This window comes from Hippoglossus hippoglossus, chromosome 16 (genome assembly GCF_009819705.1).
Source record: "Hippoglossus hippoglossus isolate fHipHip1 chromosome 16, fHipHip1.pri, whole genome shotgun sequence".
Taxonomy (NCBI): Eukaryota; Metazoa; Chordata; class Actinopteri; order Pleuronectiformes; family Pleuronectidae; genus Hippoglossus; species Hippoglossus hippoglossus.
Genome location: NC_047166.1, coordinates 22,955,407 through 22,975,798, shown reverse-complemented (window position 1 = coordinate 22,975,798; position 20,392 = coordinate 22,955,407). Strand labels below are relative to the sequence as shown.

At 40.5% G+C, this 20,392-nt stretch overlaps 1 long non-coding RNA gene across 3 annotated transcripts in view; it reads left to right on the top strand.

Moving 5' to 3' along the window:
- The window catches only part of LOC117777039, a 60,458-nt gene that overhangs the window by 26,337 nt on the left and 13,729 nt on the right, over window positions 1-20,392 (top strand). For 2 of the 3 annotated variants that reach the window (XR_004616540.1, XR_004616541.1), the window contains exons 2-3: window positions 9,128-9,298; window positions 9,611-9,741. This is a non-coding gene — a long non-coding RNA (uncharacterized LOC117777039). Of the gene's footprint in view, window positions 1-9,127; window positions 9,299-9,610; window positions 10,179-20,392 lie in introns of those variants that run through there. The other variant, XR_004616539.1, reaches the window with a different exon arrangement.

Below are 20,392 nucleotides of genomic sequence, written 5' to 3'. Positions count from 1 at the left end.
GACAAGCGGATTAGTTTGTAATATAGCAGTGAGTAATGGTACAGTCACACCTCCAACGTCTCAGCGAGGCAACTCCTTCCACTGTGCCCTGCTGTTTGGAGACTCTCACCATGTGCAGCCTAAATTCAGATCACAGTTGCTCACAATATGATGGGAAAAGGCCAACTATTGCCTGACCTCTTTATCAAAGCCAAAGTTTCTTGTGCTGCCCACAGAATTCTTAGACCTGATGGATTAATCCAGATTATTACAGTGTCACTAAACCAACCAGGAGTGAAATCTTCAGAGACTGACACATGTGATGAGTCACTGTCAGTGAGAAGAATGCTGGATACTGTACTGAATGATATGTCAGGGTTCCTGCCAGTTTCAACAAGTTAGATTTGAGACTTTTTAAGCTCATAATAAATTAGATTTCATTTAGCATGATAGATAAGTAAGAATGTCCGAGTCCCAGAATCATGCACACTGCCCCATAATTGAAGATAAGGTGAAATAACCTTGTGGAGAATAACCCTCTAAATGCCATGTTATCTCTCAAACTACAGCCAGAGACAGACGTTGAGTGTACAGTATTAGTATTAAATTCTGACCAGGGTGTTTGTAGAAGATCAGTTAACAGATTCATGTTGGTCTCTTTTTTAGTTTTATTATAGCATGCTAATAATAATTATATCTACATAATTGAGAATGAACTACAACACACAGAACCATCACAATCTATGCATGCCACCGAAATATTTCTTGTAAAAAAATGTAAGCGTGACAGAAGTAGCATTAAACGAATGTTAACATAGTTAAGACCTTTAATATTTAATATTTTAATGGATTTTAGGCCTAAAATTCTGATTCTTACATTTACGTCTTTTTAAGACCAAGCAGAAACCCTGTATGTTTCCATATGTACAGAAGTGGGTCCTTCTGCATATATATATATATATTTTGAGTTTTGTGTGAAGAGGCTATTTAGGATGATATATTTTACAGGGTATTACACCACATTTATATGACACTGTAATACAAATGATATAGATTACGTCTGATTTAGTGTTGATGCTGTAAATATTGATGGGTGTGATAATGAGTGGAAAGAAGCTGCTCTTCCATGAGGTTGTTTAATCATGAATTTAACATTATTCAAAATCAATATTAAAAGCTCACTTCAACCAAACTACAAAATATACCTCTGTAGTGCAGCTGGTTCCTGAGGGGTCGCGCAATAAATTGAAGGTCTTCAGTCATTTAACAGTAAAGTAGCAGAATAAAAAGAAAGAAACTAGAAAGGCATTCACATGCCTCAAGGCCCAATTGGCCTCCAATGAAACCACATTTTAATTCTCTAGAACTGAATCTTTTTTTAGATCTCCATCAAATCTGAACACACTCATAGATATCAGTCCCTTTAACGTGTCCGATTTTTTTCATCAAGATCCAGGAATTATTCTCTGAGAAATGAGGGGAAATGTTGAAAACACCCTATCTCACAATGTTCAAGAACACATCTACCCTCTGCTCCAGATCTAAACCAGCATTTGTTGGCTTTGTTCCTCGGTGCACACTACATCCTTCAACTAGGTTTTGTGATAGTCCGTCCAATAGTTTATGCGTATTCTTGCTCGCAAAAAAACAAACAGGCTGAAAATGGAGGTAAAAACAATTACTGTTATATTTTTTTCCTTTTTAAGCGTCTGAAATAATTCAGATAATGATTGATTAGTTTTTATTCTAGCGAGCCCTAACTTACCTAAAGAATTATGAACTAATTATGATAAACATTGCTTAAGTTTCAAAAGCCTAAAGGGAAATAGAATTTTATTGATGATGCATACAGCACATCACAGAATTTAAAATAGTGTTTGGAGGTTTAACAAAGTAAACTGCTGATAGTGTGTGAAGCGACACAGTGTCAATGTTTTTCCAATACTTTTATTCCCACAAAATTTCCATTCACCTCCCTTGTAGTGGGGTGGCAGCAGAAATAGCCTCTGCATATAAAACAAATTATAACTGTCTGAAAGGTTAAATATCCACAGATTGAAGTGAGAAACGATGTTGGTGTCCGTGTGTGTTGGTGTAATTTGGGTGAATCAATCCTTTAAATACAATGCCAGAGACTAAAGTAGTACTGTAAAAGCTGTAAACTCCACCTATGCTGATAGCTACCAAGCTTTTTTCCCTTCATGAATAAACGTGCACGATGACTGAGTGGAAAGTATTTCACTCCATTTGATCACCACCAAGACTCTTGGTGATTTTGGCTCAGTAATGGGAGCCATACCTCAACTTCACCAACATAGCCTCTCTCCTTCTTCCCTTCCCGACCTGCAGCCTGAGCTGGAGGCAGCTCCTCTGCATGTCCCACCCCCCCCTCCTGTGTGATCAGGCCTGCAGCACTTGTCATCTCCCTGGTGGCAGCTTAGATTCTCCAATTTTTGCGTTAATTAATCAAAAATGATTTCTTTTCTCATTAGCCATGCAGTTGGTTTGCAATCTGCAAAATCGATGTTTTACAGATGTTTCCCTGGGTTTTGTTTTTTCGAGAAGGCGCTGATTTTTATTGGGTATAGATTTAAGAGGGTGCTGAGGGAACTCAGCCACACATAATCACACACACACACGCAGCCACAGACACACTAAATGCATACTACACGTAGACACATGCACAAATAAATACAGTGCACACACAAAACAGACACAAACACATAAACTTGGCACCTTCGAACTTACTTTCAGAACCTGGAGTCTTAGTGAGAGCGCTGCGTTGAGTGCGATCTGTTCATCTAACTGACGCGGACAGCGGCTCTGCTCTCTTTCTCCATCTTGGTTTGCCTATATCGAGGCGATCGGTGCCAAACCCAGGGGGTTGAGCCACACACACACTCTCTGGGTTGCACTCTTTAATCACGTAACAGCTTCTGGTTCTAGTTCCTGTTGGTTGTAAACAAATGTAATCTTGCATTTCCTGCAGTCTAGACATAACAACAAACCTGGCAGAACCAGTGAGGGGAGCGCATGCCGTTGCTACGGAGTGGCTGGCACAAGTCGCCAACAGACCAGGGTCTGAGGTGTAGTTGAATGAACAGTGACCAAGTGGAGGAGGGGTTCTTTAGTCTGATTTGAGCTTTGCATTAATATGACAGCTCATTGAGATAAGGTAAAAGTTAGGAATGTTTGATATTTTGTTGAAAATGATATTCTCCTGGGTGTCTTATTGTGTTAAATTTGCATTTCGGCCTTCCCCAAAGGAAAATTGTTTATTTTTTTCCATTTCATGTGAGTTTCTCTTCTTACGAATTCCTGTACACTTTTTTCACCCTGGTTTGTGCCCCCAATGCCATCTGCTGCACAGTTGTTCTGCTGTGTGTTGTTAATGGTTGTATGGGTGTGTGTGTGTGTGTGTGTGCTTCCTCTATTCACACTTGTGTACACCAGTCCCCCGCCCACCGTTCCGCTCAACTACACAAGAAAAAGAAGATGAAGCAGAGGAGCAAAGGAGCCCAAACAGAAATTATTATTGATTTAATCACATAATCAGCAGCAAACACTTCAGGCCAAGATAGCAAATCCATAATAGCCTCCCCACATAACCACCCTTACAAATTTACCATCAAAGCCCTCCGCGCACACACTGCAAACATCAGGAACACAGGGGTCACCTTCAGTCGCTGGCAAAATATTGACGTTCCTAAGGCTTCTATATGTTTTTGAGTTAAGCGTTATCAATCAGCGATAAGGGGTCTGATGACTCTAAAACATAACTTCTATGGCAGGGGGATTACTGCATCGCTTTTCTTGTCATAATCTAAACATATCTTTTTAGACAAAGGAAGTGGATGGTAAAATCAATGTTGTCATGAGGCAGACGTTTCCCTCTGTGACTGGTGCTGGGCCGTCTTCAGAGGAGATACAGGGACACTGCTCTCACCTTTGAGACGTTAAGCTCAGTGAAAGTGATTCTGTTCCTATTTCAAGAAGAAGAAGATATGTTATATTATTATAACTCTGAAATGCTTTTGCTCTGTTAACAATGCAGTATAGAAAAATAATGTCAATAATAACTGGGTAATGTTGAAGGAATAAACTTTATAACTTACGCTAAAAACAAAAACCTTTGGGGTTTTTTTTGCCTTACAAACTTGTTCTAAAAAAATGGTTGTTTGAGTCAATAAGACGCACAATGAATGATATAGTGGAATCAACAGTCGGATCAGAAATCTCATAAAAGCCCAATATCAACTCAAATACTGAGTTGGCCGTTCTTTTCTGTTCAACACAATTGTCTAATTTCGCCCGGATATAACAATGTGTCCAATTCAGATTTGAACACTCCCTCAACATCCATCTCTCCAGCGATCTATCCATTCAGTTGCCTATCCTTGTCCATCTAGCCCGAGGCTATGGAAGCCTAATTGTTTACCAAAGGGTTGCGGCTCATTTGCTCCTGGAGATTGGGCCTAATTAACACTAACTTGTCTGAACACTGAGGAGCGCTGTCCACTCCACTTTAATCTAATCTGTACTCTTTCAAAAAATAATGAGATCATTTACACCTCATTAACAAGCAATGTAATGTCTAGGCATTAATCATAATGATTGCTTATCATTTCACTTTGCAATATTATCTCCTCTAATGAAACTGTTCACACAACTGCCAAGAGGGCCTTAATTGGTCGTGTGAAATCACAGAGCACCCGGCAGCTTGCCGCGGCGTGTGTGAAGTTCTAATTTGCATGGGTGGGGGAGAATTTGAGGGGTGGGTCGTGTGGGGATGGCATAACTTAAGCACACATGCACACACTAGTACACGCACATGCTCAATGTGTATAGAAATGCGCTGAGGTGATTTGAGAATATGGACCACTGCTCCCCCTTTGTTTATGGCCCAAAAATATTTGCCACCAGCTGCGGAGAATCAAACTAAAACTTTCATTAGGTTTAGTTTTTTTCAAAACATCCTCCATATTTTAGGCATTTTCACAACGTCTGTTTGGAAATATGAGACTTGAAACTTAATGTCTGGTCCTGATGTCTGCTGTGTCTCCATGGCAGTGTTGTTAATGTGATTAGCCAGGTAAACATGGCACCCAGACTGATCCCAGCTTTGTGCCTCCACCGTGAAGCCTAGACATGAAAGACACACATCCAATATTTCAACTTTTGATTTGCAACCTCTCATAGCCCACTGTAGATCCACCCAGCTGGACGTCGTCGGCCCCCCTGCCTCTTCAAGAGGGATGCTAAAGAGCGCTAATTCCAGTAAAAAATATAACATCCCTTCCCAGTGTGTGGATCATCTAAAGAGGCCATGCTTGACTGGAAGGTGGAGAGCAGTGAGGCCGCTCCGTGGCCGCGGCTCCCCAGGCTTAGGAGGGCTTAGGTGCGGATGTCATTTGGTCTTTCTCCCTGGTCAGAGCAGCTAGCTGCTAATTGTGGCCCCTGGTCTGTGAGTTGAGCTTGTGTAGCTGAGGAGAAAAGACTTGCCTAAATTGAAATCTGAGTAGCGTGTCTGAGAGTCGGTTCGACTTCCACTCCATCATGGCTGCAGTCATAATTCCTCCTGGGCTAATTTCATCATCCATAGAAACATTGGTTTGTCTGTTGGGTGCACTCCATCATCCTATCCTCTTATTTTATTCCATTTTGCTGTTCACTGGATCATCCTCGCTGGGAGCTGAGACTTCGACTGACAAGTTCTGAGTGGAACTAAAAGTCACGGCCAAGATAGAAGTCAAATTGGAAAATGGTGGTAGTGCAGCATTGATTTTGACATCTGAATATGGTTTAGTTTTAAAACTAGTCCTCAGTCTAGCTGCGTGAGGAGAATCACTCTTTCTGTCGTCACTTAGTATTACTGGTAACAACTGTTCTCACTTGTTTACGAAAATACTGCTGACTGAACGAGTTTAGTTTGAGAAGAGAAACTGGTTCGGACAATGATGTGATACTTCTGTCAATCCCATGAAGACAGATTTAGTCTGATGACATCATCTCCGTAGTTTCTGACAGCAACAACATAATTGAAAAAAAATATGCTAACGTTACATGCACAAAACTGGTTGGCATGTTTGTTCGTAGCTGCTGCTTCTTTTAGTGGATTGCAGGTCATTTTAGTCCATAAATTTGTAGTAGCAATATGTCCATAAATCTGTTTCTTCCAACAACACCACATTACTGACAGAGACAGAACATTACTGAATACAAGACCATTCTTACTATTGGTACTGCAACAGATGAAGTCTCTAAATCAACTCCTGACCAAGGGAGGTTTTGGGGCAGTGGGGATGATACTGTTAAATATACTAGGGCTAAACTGGAGTGTGTGATTCTGCAGATAAATGCAGCTCACCTTTGACTTTGCATTAAAACAGTGATTAGTTTAATTGTCAATTTATCCATTTGTCACTTTACTCTGTTGTTTTTATTAAGAAAAAATGTATATATTTTCAATTTCCTTTTCAGAAAATACTTTTATTTAGTTTTCATCTTGGTTTTGCCTTGAAAAAAGGTCAACATGTCGGATGCTTCCCTGGGCCTCAGTTTTTAACTCGCTGGATACATATTACCCCATTTGTTCTTCTATTAGATAAAACAAGTTCCATCCAGTTTTTTTTATTCCATAGTGAATTCAATAGACCTCTCTACTAAATATCCAGTAGACATCTTGGTTGTTTATGAAAAACCCTGAGTGGCCCTCCAGTTGGTGCGCTCCTGTTTTGGTCATCATATTAAACCCACCCAATTTTACATAGAGGGTTGAGATTAGCCCACCAAGCTTCCGTACATTTGGAAATCACTCTGTAAATCACTTCATCACTCTCATCCATCTGTGATAGTGAATAATCATGAGCTCAGTGATTGGTTTGTATGCTAATGTTTAAGCACACAGCATTTGTTTAATGGTCATGTTTAATAGAGAAACAGTTCACCCCTTGGGAGGGAAATGCCCTCTTTTTTTTCCAACCCCATAACCCCCTGGTTCTAACCCCAACCCTGATCAAATCATAGAACTCCAATGGTTGCTGTTTCTAACCCTGCAACATTAACCAGAAATTAGTCTCAATTACTACAGCTCTGTCTGCTAGTCGACCAACTCTCTCCCTATGAATCCTCTGGATCATCTCCCCTCCTCAATGGAAAGCTAACTGCCTGTTCCTCTCTGAATTACTGAAGCCCCTGGTTAACATCCGCTGTATGGCGAAATCAAACGACTGCGCTGCCATAACCACGTGCTGATATGATTTATTCTCTCCCCCGAGGACCCCTCTAATGAACAGAGATGTATGCTCAGCAACCCTGTACATGTAACCTCCGTGTGCTCAGAGGACGGCCGTCCTGTAATATGATAAGTGCCTTGTCGATAGGCTGTATGATATGCTAATCATACTAAAACACGGTGCCGCAGGCTCTCCCTTGTTTATTTATGAAGGCTTGACCTGAGGGAGAACAATAATCGGCTTCTCTCTGAACTCTCTAACCCCGGGAGCCAAGGGAACCGCCAATCACACACATCTGAGTCCTATAATTCCCCCACCTCTCTCGCTCTCGCTCTCTTCCCCTTCAACCGGCGCTGAAATGGCAGATTTATGCAAACAGCACTGTGTGTGCATTTTCCTGCCTGCATTTGTCCGGGGCACATGTCAAGCGCTCAAATCATTAAACTAATTATTAATTGGGACTGACGTAAACAAGTTGTCAGCAGCCTTCAAACTTGACTGGGCTCTCAGCTCAGCAGATGCAACGCTCTGACCCAATGTAGTGCAGGTATGACAAACCCATCACTTAGATATACTTATATAATAAACTTTAACTGATTCAATGCAGGAAATAAACCTCACACAGAAAGTTGCACTTCTAACAAATCTTTTGGATAACTGATGAGAGAAATAACAGTTAAGGAGCGTCCCTATACTGCTTTAGTTTTTTTTTTTATGTTTTCACACCTGAAAAGATGAGTCATGGTCCAAAATGAGATTGATGTCTTTGCTACATTGTTCACATTTGATTGGTTAGTTTTGGTTTCATGTTGCTATTTAGGGAGCAAACCAAAGACTTTTTGTATGACATACAAACGTCCTGTTGTCATAACATGGGCTGCGTCTATCTATGCTTGATGCTGATTGATTTGCATACTGCTATCAATCTGATTGGTGATTTGGTTGATCTGGACCTACACCACCTCAAACCAAATTTTGGTCCATTGGTCTTGACCACGGTCTGAGGGAACTTTCACATCTTTTGTTTAGGTAAAACAACATGAAGCCACCTTAGAAACTGGTAAAACAGATTCAACTACATTGAACAGTAAACCTTTATGAATATACCATTAACTTAAATGTTAAAATTTTTAATGTTAATTATTTTATACATGTGTCTGTGCACCCTATGATAATTGATGTAATATACGATACTGGTCTACTGTGCCTGCTTCTGACTGGAACGTACCAAACACACATTAGTACAGTAAAGTAATTACAAATCACACAAACCGCCTTGAGGTAATTGTATGCTCTGCACACAATGGTCCACTGTTCTATGGTAAAGTACATGTCCTCTGTGCTTCTATTGTCAGGGGCCAAGTTTCAATGTTTTTTTTCTTTGTTTTTACTAAATTTTCAGAAAATCAGCAAAACAGAATGCAAATGAATCTCAAACAAGGCAAAGGCGGGTCATTGTCCGTTAGCTTCAGTGTTTCTTGCCTTTGACTTTGACGGTTGGTGTCTGGTTATAGATCGGCTTGTCATGAGTACAGCTCTCCAGCCCACTGCAAAAGTAAGGCTGTGCAAATATTTTGAGGAAGACGAGAGGCTGCTCTGAATAGCTAGTGGATGTAAAGGCCAGCGTAGAATATGTCTCTCACTGGGGCGACACTTTTATTTGACAATCTGTGTTGCGGCAACCACCAAAGACATTTGGCTTTCAGTAGAATTAGTACTGTTTTCATACAGTCTTAGTCTCAAAGTATTAAAAAAGTGCAAATGTGTCTCGGGGTGGGGCATAAATCAGAGCTTGGTCCTTGCATCTGTGAGCTGGGAAACAAAGGTTTGTTTGTGTGCCTCAATCACTCTTGCTCATGAAAGCAGACACTTACTTGAAAAAAAAATCCTCTCTCTCTCCCTCTCTTTTTCAGGGAAACACTCTCAACCAACATCCTGGGTATAAATTTGCAAAACGCAATACAGGCCTGATTGTGTGTTGAGTGGATGCGGGGTGCATACGAATAGACCCTGGAACCCCTTCCTCTCTCCTCCTCCAAAGAGTACCACCCAACCCCTACCCCCATCTCTTCTCGAGCTGCCAAGTAAGTAAAAAAACAAACAAAATATTCAATTTTATTGTCATTCTTGTTACAGGAGAGAATTTGGAGCTCTCTTCTCCATTTCAACGGGACAATGTAAACTTGGTAAAAAAAAAAAAAAGATCTGATAGAATAAGATGATTTTTTTTCAATTAACATGTAAGTTCCTCCCCCATCACAAACTACAGGCTGATGTGACAGGATATGACTTTGAATTTTTAAACAATTCTAGTGTAATTCTAGACCTTTTATCTGTCTCGCATTATATCAGGAAATGCACTTGATTGATTCTGATTCTTCACGTCACATACTCAGATCATGAAGCTACAGTCATCAGTAGGACTGAGGCTGTGAGAATCTGAATGGAGCGGCTGGGAACAAGGGAAGCCTTGGCACTGACACCAGGTCAGCTCGAAGCCCCCTCACAGCCCAGCCCTCAGCACCAGGTGTTCCCTGCATTCAAATGATACTCTTATTCATAGACTGCCCCGATTGGAGTATTAAAACTCAAAATTTGCAACTGAATGCTGATATAATCCTGGAAATATATGTCTCCATTAAAAAGTAGCCCATTTAAAGGAACAAGGCGGTCTTTGTGCGAGGCTTTATGTTTATTTATCAAGGCGCTAAAAGGGAGCCAGGGGCGGGGGTTAAGGAGAAGGGGATGGGGGGGTGGTGGTGGGGGAGAGACTTTCCAACTGTTTACATGTTAATTTCAAACTTAACAGCCCTTGTCCCTGGAACTATTTATACACTGAATGCAAATCATTTTTTTTCTCTTTTTGTTATCGTCTTTTTTTGCACACACTTGACTGTTGATGGAAAAATGCAAATTAATGTGAGAAGGGAAACTTTTGTGAAAGAATTAAACAGCGGGATTTGAGTGACAGGTTGCATTTTGTTGATATGATGCGGTCATTCAGTCTCACTAACGGCAACTGAATGCTATTTTCTGCTCATACAACAGGTGTCGTGTAATGACCTTTACCAAGCACTGTCAACCCTGGTAAAAACACTACAATGACACTTAAGGCCAAGTTGCCATTGGTAACCAGTGGTACGGACTTTCCCTTATGACCATTTAGCCAAATCCCAATGTTGAAGTGGTGGTGTAGGCAGTGACTAAGGCTACATCCACACTACTCCAGAGACTTGCGAGTGCGATGACAGTGCTCAGATCAGTTTGTTCCAGCAGCGTCCCATCCCTACTCTGGTTGCGTACGATAATATTCCCCCCAAAATACGATAATTATAAGCTTCTGGTACGATACTTCAACAATTCCCATCTGGCAACGCTGGGCTCCGATCACATGACCCTCTTCTGGAAGAAAACAACCAGCATTGGCCTCAGCTACCCGTGTAGAACACATTATGGATAATTAATTACAAGCGTTGCTGACCCTGTTGTCTTGGTTAACAGCTTTTGTGCAGCTAAATCTGCATTTTACTTTCCATCATTGCTGCTTCTATTTTGTAACCTAGCTCTGTCTGCAACTCACAACCAAAAGCTTCCTGTGTACACCAGCATGCGCATGCCCAGTGTACGTGAGTGGTCATGTGATATGCATTTTCAGGCATGTTCACATGGACAGGGATTAAAACTGATACAGAGCTAAATTGCTCAAGTGGATGGAGATCCTTTTAGTTGTAGTAGTATGTAGTAGTATGGATGTAGCCTAAGAGAAAACAAAGGTGAGTTAAGTGGTTGTTCTTCTGGCCAATCAGCTATTTGCATTTTCTTCTTGTTCTTTACCACCTCATCCTTCCTCAAACAAAAGACAATGAGCTGACAGTGATACCTGCAAGTCAAGCAGATGTTGTCGTCTTGCATTCTCCTGTGAAGTGTGAACACACACTATTGACTGGTTCCTCCTTCTCATGCTAGCACAGAATGTGCAGGCAAGCTTGAGTCTTTGTAATGTGTTCCAGTGCAATGTATAACCAAAGAGGTTTAGCGTAGTGTCAGCTGGTGCCATCACCCTAATAGGCATATCTGCGGCTGACAACACAATCCAATATCCCAATGAGTTATGTCTATATTAAACGATTGTGCATCTCATGATTTATGCACTGTGCCAACACTCAGTTTCAATATAGGAATTAGCTTGGCCTGTACAGTATGCAGGCAGAAAGTAAGGATATTCACGGTTTGGAAAAGTGACCTTCAATGGCGTATCTTATTGAAAAAAAGACAAAGTTGGAATTTAAAAGTGTGAATATTACAGGGATAAAGTCGTGATTTTAATATTATGAGAATGGAGAAAAAACGTGACTTTAGAGTGGAATATTTATGAGCATAAGGTCGTAATTTTACAACTTTAAGATGAGGACTGTGGAGCACCTTGTTAAGTTTTACTTATTAAAAAAATTATAATTTTCTTTACAAAAATTTTAAAAAGAGAATTTATTCTCTATATTTATTTTTTATTCTAGGAACCATAACACTCAGTGACTGCAGTGACTAGTCATAGAGCTTTTCTGAGTTTTCTGTATGAAGATAGGAGTTTGTGTTCTGTCATGTGCCTCCAATTTACATTTACCTTTTTAGCAAACATAACCACCATCTTGGCCTAAACTCAATTAATTGTTTTAGCTACATAAACGTAAGAATACCTAACCATAGTTTACATTCAATATTATTTATCTGTAACTTTATGAATCTGCATTTCTGACCAGCCTCATCTGATGTGTCACTGGTTTTGTTATACAGATGAAATAGTATGAAACTAAAGAAACAGAAAAAAACCCTCCAAAATAAATACAAGCAAGAACAGATAAGGAGAAAAAAGTAATAAACAGTACGGACACAAAAACACATGGCAGATCAATAATATCAAGGCCATGATAAACCAAAAGGACAAAAGTTAATGTAAAGTAAAGTTGTTTGTTAATATTATATATTTTTTTTAAGATACCATAAGTAATTTAAATCAGGCCCTATTAGCCTGCAGCTAGTTTATGCAAGATAGCCTGTTAATCCTTCAAGAAAACATATTAAAGCAAATTAACAAACATTTATAGGTGGAGCTTCTATAAATATAAACAGCGAACACATGAAGAGTGAAAACTTTTTACTACCTGTTGCATTGTTTCGTCTAAGTTGTAAATTTGTGTGGTAAATACAGTCATGTCATCCCAGTCATGTTTAAGTTTACTGACTGAGAGAACAAAGAGAGAGAGTGAGTGAGAGAGGTTGATATGAAACGTGGTCAGCTAAAATGCCATGGCAACTGGTCAAGAGTCCACAGAGAAGGAATGTGTCTAATGAAATGTAACAATAACTCCTCCCCCTCCCTCCCCCCCCTCCCCCCCTCTCTCTGTGTGTGAGTGAATGAGTGGGTATGTTTTATGGTTGGAGTGCCGGGGCTCGACTGCAGCTTTGTTTAGACGAGTTTTGGATGTTTGGCTCATTATGTTTAGGTTTTGCTGATTGTTTTTGAGAAGGATTTGATTGAACAAACAAATGTCATCACTTTAGTTGTATCCTTCAAGGGCTTTTTATGCCATTCCCAACAAGTGATAAAACATCTTTTCAGGAGTGCATATTTTTGGCCTTCCTCTTTACTTTTTTTTCTCTTTTTTTGAAACACCGGAAAACACGAGGTCGTTCGGAGTGAATAGGACAGCAATTAATTATACAATCATTGTCAAAGTCACAAACCTTGCAATGTGAGTTAAATGTAAACCGGAGTGCAATACTCCTATGAAAGCAATATGTATGAAGGCTGAAAACACTTGTTTAGAGTAGTTTGAGTGTTTCTTTGCCACTTTCATTTAGATTGAAATAGAAGAACCTTTTATTAAAGCACCAGATTCAGAAAAAATAAACCAAACCCGCTGAAAAGGTTTTCATCGCTGAAGTACTGTACGTTGGTGAAAATTTGATTTTTCAAGTTACTTAGTGTGTGAGCGCGTGAATAATAAAGTGCACATGTCTGGTGAAAATGGAGAGTAGACGCTAACTGGTTTTGTCGGGCCTCTGTGCACAAACCACGCATAAATCAGTCATCACTGCCGCCTCTTTCTTTCTGGCTGATTATGATGCTAATATCAGCACTCTAAACAAAGAAACAATCCCAATGACAGAAATGAGAGACATGACGCTCTGCTTGTACAAAGGAGGGAAAGTATAGAGGTATTATGCAGCTACAAGATAGTGGGGCAGAGGGTGATGTCTGCAGAGAGGTTGCATCGGCCTGCTAACGCGATCACCTGAATTATGCACAAACCATTGTGTTCAAATTTCATAAACGGATGCATGAGTACCCCCACAGCCCCCGCCCTGCAACACGGGCCACAATTATTATTTATGTGGCTGCAACGCTGCAGAGAGACAATTAGTCATATTCGTGTGCCGAAATTAATTGAGAGAGATGCGGGGGATAAAGAGGGAGAACAAAGACAGCTTTTTGGCACTTGTTTCCATCTGACAGGGATAATTAGATATATGAAATTGAAATTCCTCACTGGGGGGTCCTGTTGACAACACTATTTTCTGTTTCGTTCCTCTCCCCTTTTTCCTTTTGTGTTCCTGTTTATGCTAATTTGGACCCAGTGTTTTCCTCTGACCGCTAAAAGCAGCATCCTCCCCAGCCTTGGATTCAATTCACTGCAGAGCTACCAAGTCTGTCAGCCGGTTCACACCTCCCTTACCTGTGACACAAGGATTAAATGTGGGAATTAATTATTTCTCATTATGATCTGTAGAATGTAGCTTTTTTTAGCTTTAAGTTCAATATCAAAATAAATAAATTAGTTTATATAAAATAATTTAAATCAAAATTCTATAATGAGCTAAAAATTTACTTTCTCTCCTTGTATGTTTATATCCACATTTCATTCAAATATTTCCATAGGTCTGTTTAAATCACATTTTTCCAATGACTTGTCACCAATCTCTGACCCTTCACCTTTCTGCCAGTCATCTGCTCACTAACTGCTAGCTCGCTAATGTGTTAGCTCCTGTTTGCTGGACCCCTGTGTGTGTACTGTGCATTCACATGCTCCACAGAAGGTACCATTCCCCGAGTTGTGAAGTCGTTGTTCCGACTTCAGTGTGTTCTTGTACTTGTTGGAATGTTGAAAACTAAATTCATTTAGAGCATTTAAACAACACTTTGACACGTCTCCCCAATATTTACATAACAACAAGCATGTAAATCAGTTAAAACATACATGTCAATCAGAGAAAACATTTGTATTGGCTAAAAAGCATGGTTGAGAGATGGACATGTAAATTGAAAATGCCAAAAGTAACATTTGACAAACTCCCATTAAAATTTGTTTTAAGTTTTCCCAATTGGAAACTTCATATGTATCTTCACAGGGCTGTGTCAGCACTAAATATTGGTCTTGCTGCACAAATATCGTTCTGTTACAGGGGGAAATATTGTGGTTTGTATTTTATCCTTTAACCCAATGAAAATCCTCTTGGGCAGTGCTGAGCCCTGGATGCTGTGAGGGTGGACCTTGTGCTTCCATGCTTCCGTCTATTTACAGCAATTTGTTAGTGTCATTTGTGAGCGCTTGTGTCACGTGAACCCCCCGTCGCAGTGCAAGGGAGGAACATCTGATAAAAGAACATTGTGGTTTGAGTGGAATTATGGGTTATGTCACCTTTCACCACATAACGAAAAGGGGCCTCTCATAGATTTCCTCCTACATGAGAAACAACTGCTGTCATGTTTCTCACAACTGACAAAAAGAAGTGGTACATAAGAGAGACACATAAATAAATTAACTTCATATCTGACACTTCAGTATCTGCATCTGTGGCAAAACTGTGAAATATATGAAAACATAAATCTTATTTTTCTTGCATGTTTTTTAAGTGGGAAAGTTGTTAAACTGCACTTTAGCAACACTTAGTTAAGGTAAAGGTGGGGCTCATGTCTTTCATGGCTGGTCTGTTACAATTTTAATATAGTGGTGGCCCACAATAAATCTGTGAACGGGAAACACTGAGAATTAGGGTTAATATTTTGTGTCCATTTTGAAACCGAAGCGGTTCCGGGGGTCGTCAGTTGAGAAGCGCTCCCTCAGTGTGGCCCAGGATCCATTTGCATTAACACATCTAAAAGAGTGTGGCCACATGCAGCCCAGACCACTTCCGAATGGGATCTGAGCAATCACATCTCAAATGCATCCTCAATACGTCTTGGGCGCGTTCACACCTGTGCTCAGAACTGTCCACTTGTGATTCCATCCCTCGAGACAGATGTTAATGGCAGGGCCTTACACGCCAGATGTTCTTCTTGAGATTATGGATTGTCCAACACCGGAAAAGAAAAATCATGAGAAAAGGAAAAAAAAAAGTGTGGATGAAGCATGGTTGTTGGGAGGGGAAAAGAAGGCAGGATGGAGATAAGAATTGAACCGGAAAGAGCCTTGTGTCTAATGCTTGCCACATTCGCTCTTGAATGAAGGTCTAATTACCCATTGGTATTTGGTGCCAGTGTTCCCAGGTCCCAGCAGCCCCTAGGCCCGTGCAGGCACTGAGCGTCCAGAGCCAGCTGCCTCCCAAACACTTGCAGGTATACAGGCTGGGCTAATAGTCCTACCACAAGGGAGCCAGATGAAAGAGCAGGAAACCGCTGCCAGAAGCCCTGAAAGGATTTATACAAAGACAGGAGAGAGGTGTAAGCATGTAGTGGTGACTTAACGCACCAAAACATAAGTTACCTACCTCTTTATGTGCTGAACACTGTACCATGTTTAATTGCCCAGATAAATCTTTATGACCTGAATCCTAGGTATAAATTACTGATAATAGTATCAAGATGACGGAGGTTTCAGGTCTGTAAAGGTGAAATGTTTGAGGAAGTACATCGTTTGTTCATACAGCCTGGGATGACCACAGACTTTCATTATTAATTTATTCATACACACGACGGCATATCTTTGATTGTATATAGAAATATATTATGTAAGATCATGGTAGTTGATTTTGTTTGTTGTTTTTCAGTGAAGGGGAACAAAACAAAATTCATTCATGTTCAACATTTTTATCAGGACAGATGTTCCCGACGGCAGGAGAATAATGTTCAGAGAGACGACAAACAGAAATGCAACAGGAAATAGTAAAAAGTCCGGAGAACAAAAATAGGGTTTTGAAACGCTGGGAGAACATGTCACTTTCATCCCCAGAGAAAAGGTTCAAAATCCAAACCACTATTTTGCATGTGATTTCTTTTGTTTGTACACTAGATAGATACAAAAGATAAAAGACAGAAGATACAAAAAGGACAATAATAAAAAAAAACGGAATAAAGGCCGGGAATGTCCTGGCTTCTCATCCCTAATACGCTTTAAAAAAAAAGAAAAGAAAGTCTCAAACAGCGATGACCCTGACGACCTCATCGGGGTTATTTTTTTCACATTTTGGGAACTCGGGAGCTATTACTCAGATAAGTAATCTTGACTTGTTTTAACTAAGTCTTACATTAGTGGAGTGAAAACCTTAAATTGTGTCCATGTGCAGGCCTTAGTCACTGTAAGTCTTACCGTACATTCTAAAGTTTCTACGTCTTTGCATGTGTACATCTGCATGTACATATACTTTCAAGAGCGTTCACATCCCTGTTATTTACAAACACACCATCGCCATCTCTCCGGCTGCCAGGTCAGCAGAGTAACGTCTTAGTGGAGGGACATTGAGTAATCGTCTATCTGTGTGGGATGTGATTTCCCTGAGAGGGCCCGACAGAGCAGAGGGTGGGACGGGAATCTCGCCAATCAGGACAACTCCGGATCCGTCCTGAGGAACAGGAATTCCCACAAGCTGGATAAACATACAGTTTTGGCGGGGGAGCGGGGCGCTTGATAGTCTCTTTCTCATCTTTGAACATGGACACTCTCAAGATATTGTTATTTCTCACCACAGAAAAGCACTGTCCTGCAGAGGAGGATACGTGCGTACACCTACCACCACCGTGGGACAAGATGCAGATTAGAACATTTTTTCTTCAGTGTGCATGTCAATATTTTGATATTGTTATATTTTAACTTCTTCAGCCCACATGTGACACAGCACTTATATTGTGGATTTATTTGTATAAATTGTGCACTTGCTTGGTGTGATGTTAAACTGACTTGCCATTTCTGAGAAGTTGTGTGTACAGCAGAATGCTTGTTGCTGCAGTTTGACACAATATCTTAAATGAAATACTCTTATCACAGTAAAGGCTGAAAAGTGATCACAAAATACAGAGAACAAATAGATTGGAAGATACAGGACTGAGATAGAGGGAGAGAGGATGGGTGGAGACATTTTACAGCCTTTAGTATTACGTCAGCCTTTTTTTGTTTTGCTTATAGCATGGCAGAGGCTCTGAGGAGAATCTTGTCCAGAGAATGCAAACTGTGTTTTCCCTGATGGATTCAGACAGAAGCATTGAGGGACACGGGGCTCACTTCAGCTACCTCACATTTGAATTTTGTTCCCTTTAAGAACTTTTGTGTGTTTTTTTTTTTTCACTTGAGGGTGTAAAGGCTCTGACTCCATATTTCTTTCAGCATTGGAATATTTAGTGTGTGTACTTTTGCAGCTGTCTCAGTGCTTTCAAACTTCAGATATGCTCGTCGGCATCTGCGTTTTCATATGTAATTACTGTGAATCAACTCTTTGTGCTTGGCTCAAGTCATAAAACAAGAGAGAAAGAGCGTCGTTATGCTGGTGGGGCACCTCACTAAAACGCTCCAGTGACAGAAAATGAAAAGCTGTAATTCCTCCTGTGAAGTGAAGTCTGACTTGTCGGAGTAAAGCACTTCCTATCCTTTTGTTCGGATCTCAGAGGGAATTATAGGGGATAGAGTTAGATATGGCTGTTAATAAGACCAGCGAGCCCTGACCAGATGAACGTCAGAGTGATTTAGACCATGGCAGTTCTATTAAACTAGTAAAAAATCACATTCCTTTAACCTGGATATCTATAATTTTGACTCACTGAGAACATTAAAGATAATGAACATTTGTTCGTGTTACATCTTTGAGGTATAAACCCTCCTCAAATAAGCAAATTTATGTTTTACTTTAACTGTGGAGCTAATTTCAAGGAAAATTTAACAATAGAAATCAGACACAAAACAACATAAATCGAAATCATTAAAACTGAGCGCACACTATGAGATTTAAACCCGTTTTTGACCCAAATTCTGAGATGTGCGACTTTTAGTCAAATGTTCCCGACAATCCAACAGGTGGTCCGGACATGTGAATTTTAAGTGCAATAATCAAGTAGTGATCAATGTAGAATATAGTTGCATCCAGCGTAACTTTCTTTCTTTCTTCAAAATAAGCCAAACCAAAATGCAGACACCTCGTTTTTTTTATGTTTCGGTACATATTATAATTGTTTTTACTATTACTTATGTTTCTTTGATCCTTTTCTTTTGGAATTACCTTTAAAATATGTATCATTGTATCTGCTGTCTTTCCTTTTAGATTTTGTATAGTCTATTATAATTTGTCATCTTTGATTGTAAATGACATTGTATTATTTTGCTTCTTGTCATTGATTTGAAGTATTCTTGTTTATATTTGTACTCTTTTTACTTTGCAAGTGCTGTTTCAAAATGTGCTGTATGAATAAAGTTGTTATTATAAGGTAAAGTTATCACAGAATGGCACATACAACCAAGGCAGCGTGTTTCTGTACAGTGTGAGCACATAGATCGGGAGCTTTGGCTTCACATCTCAGACGATTTGCTCTCACAGTGTGAGGTGGAATTTAACAACAGCATCACTAAAGTTGCCCAGTGCATGTCCAGCTTAACCACAGTAAATCTCACCCATCTGTACACACTACTCCCACGTCTTTTTACCAAGGCATCAGCTGATTGCATTGATGCCCTCAGCTCTCATATTGATAAGCAAAGAGGAAGCACATTGGTCGGACCTGGCGAGGTAGAAGGTGGGGTTAGGAGGTGGGGGGGGTGGTGCATGGAGATCAATGGGCTAATAAAACAAATCGATGGAATGAAACCACAGAAAAAAGTGAAGTCATTAATTTGCAGAGACAGGATGATCCCACCAACCACATGCATTGATTAGAAATGAGGTCTGTGGAGAACCTTCGGGGGGTATCATATTAGTGGAGGGAAACAATGGCCAGGCTTGGGGACGGGGGGTTGGGGGGGGGGGGGCGCTTTCCTCCGAGGGTTTGCTGCTGTACTGATGCAGGAGAATAGGTTAACTGGTGGATCAATGGCCCTCTTCAGCTTGGGTGGACCAGACAGGGGCTCCGTGTTTGCTCTCCGATGCACTGTCAACACAATATCTGCAGGTGTGATGTTTTCTCTCTGCTTATGAGCGCATGAGTCCCATTGATCCCACAACCCCCACTTTCTCAAACCAAGTGTACTCAAGCATGATTATGATATTGAATACATCATAGAGTACAAAGAGGTCTGCAAATAAGGTCAGAGGTGAGGGCTAATGTTCCATTTTCATCAGTATTATCATTGTTAATCATGATTTGTGATCAATAATATTGGGCTGAGTTATACATACACACACCGAGGCCTAGAGTGCAAGGCTGGTGGAGTTGGAGGTGTGACTGGCGGTTTTGTGAAATGCCTGTTTTGACAGAGGACACACACAGTGACCTGTGTTTTGAAGCCGTGTGTCGCCCAAAAAGGTTGTAACCTCACCTATCTGTGGTGAAATGGATGAAACAAATTAAAAAACCCATCCTGCTTATAAGAGTTGAAATCTGTCGGCAACCTTTGGCTAATTTTTGTGACTAGATTCAGCGTCCACCATCAACCCTCATTTTGATCCCAAAGGCTGAAAATCTGCAAAGTTTTCCCCGTCGGTCAGGGTTCATCCGATCTGCAGACACAGCATAGCTTTTCTGCGGCCATTGGGCCGAAAGAGAGAGAAGAAAAGCAGGTGATGTGAGATTGACGACTTAAATACTTCATCAATCAATGCTGCAGCCAATGTGTTGTTTGGTGATTGGTGGACAATTCAGGCAATCCATCTTTCCTACCAGCAACTGGCATTCAGGATTCTCCTCATGTTCTCCATGTAATGCCTTTATTTCTTTATTTCCAGGGTTAACCTAGGCTGCAGATGTATGCGTGTGTTTCTGTGTG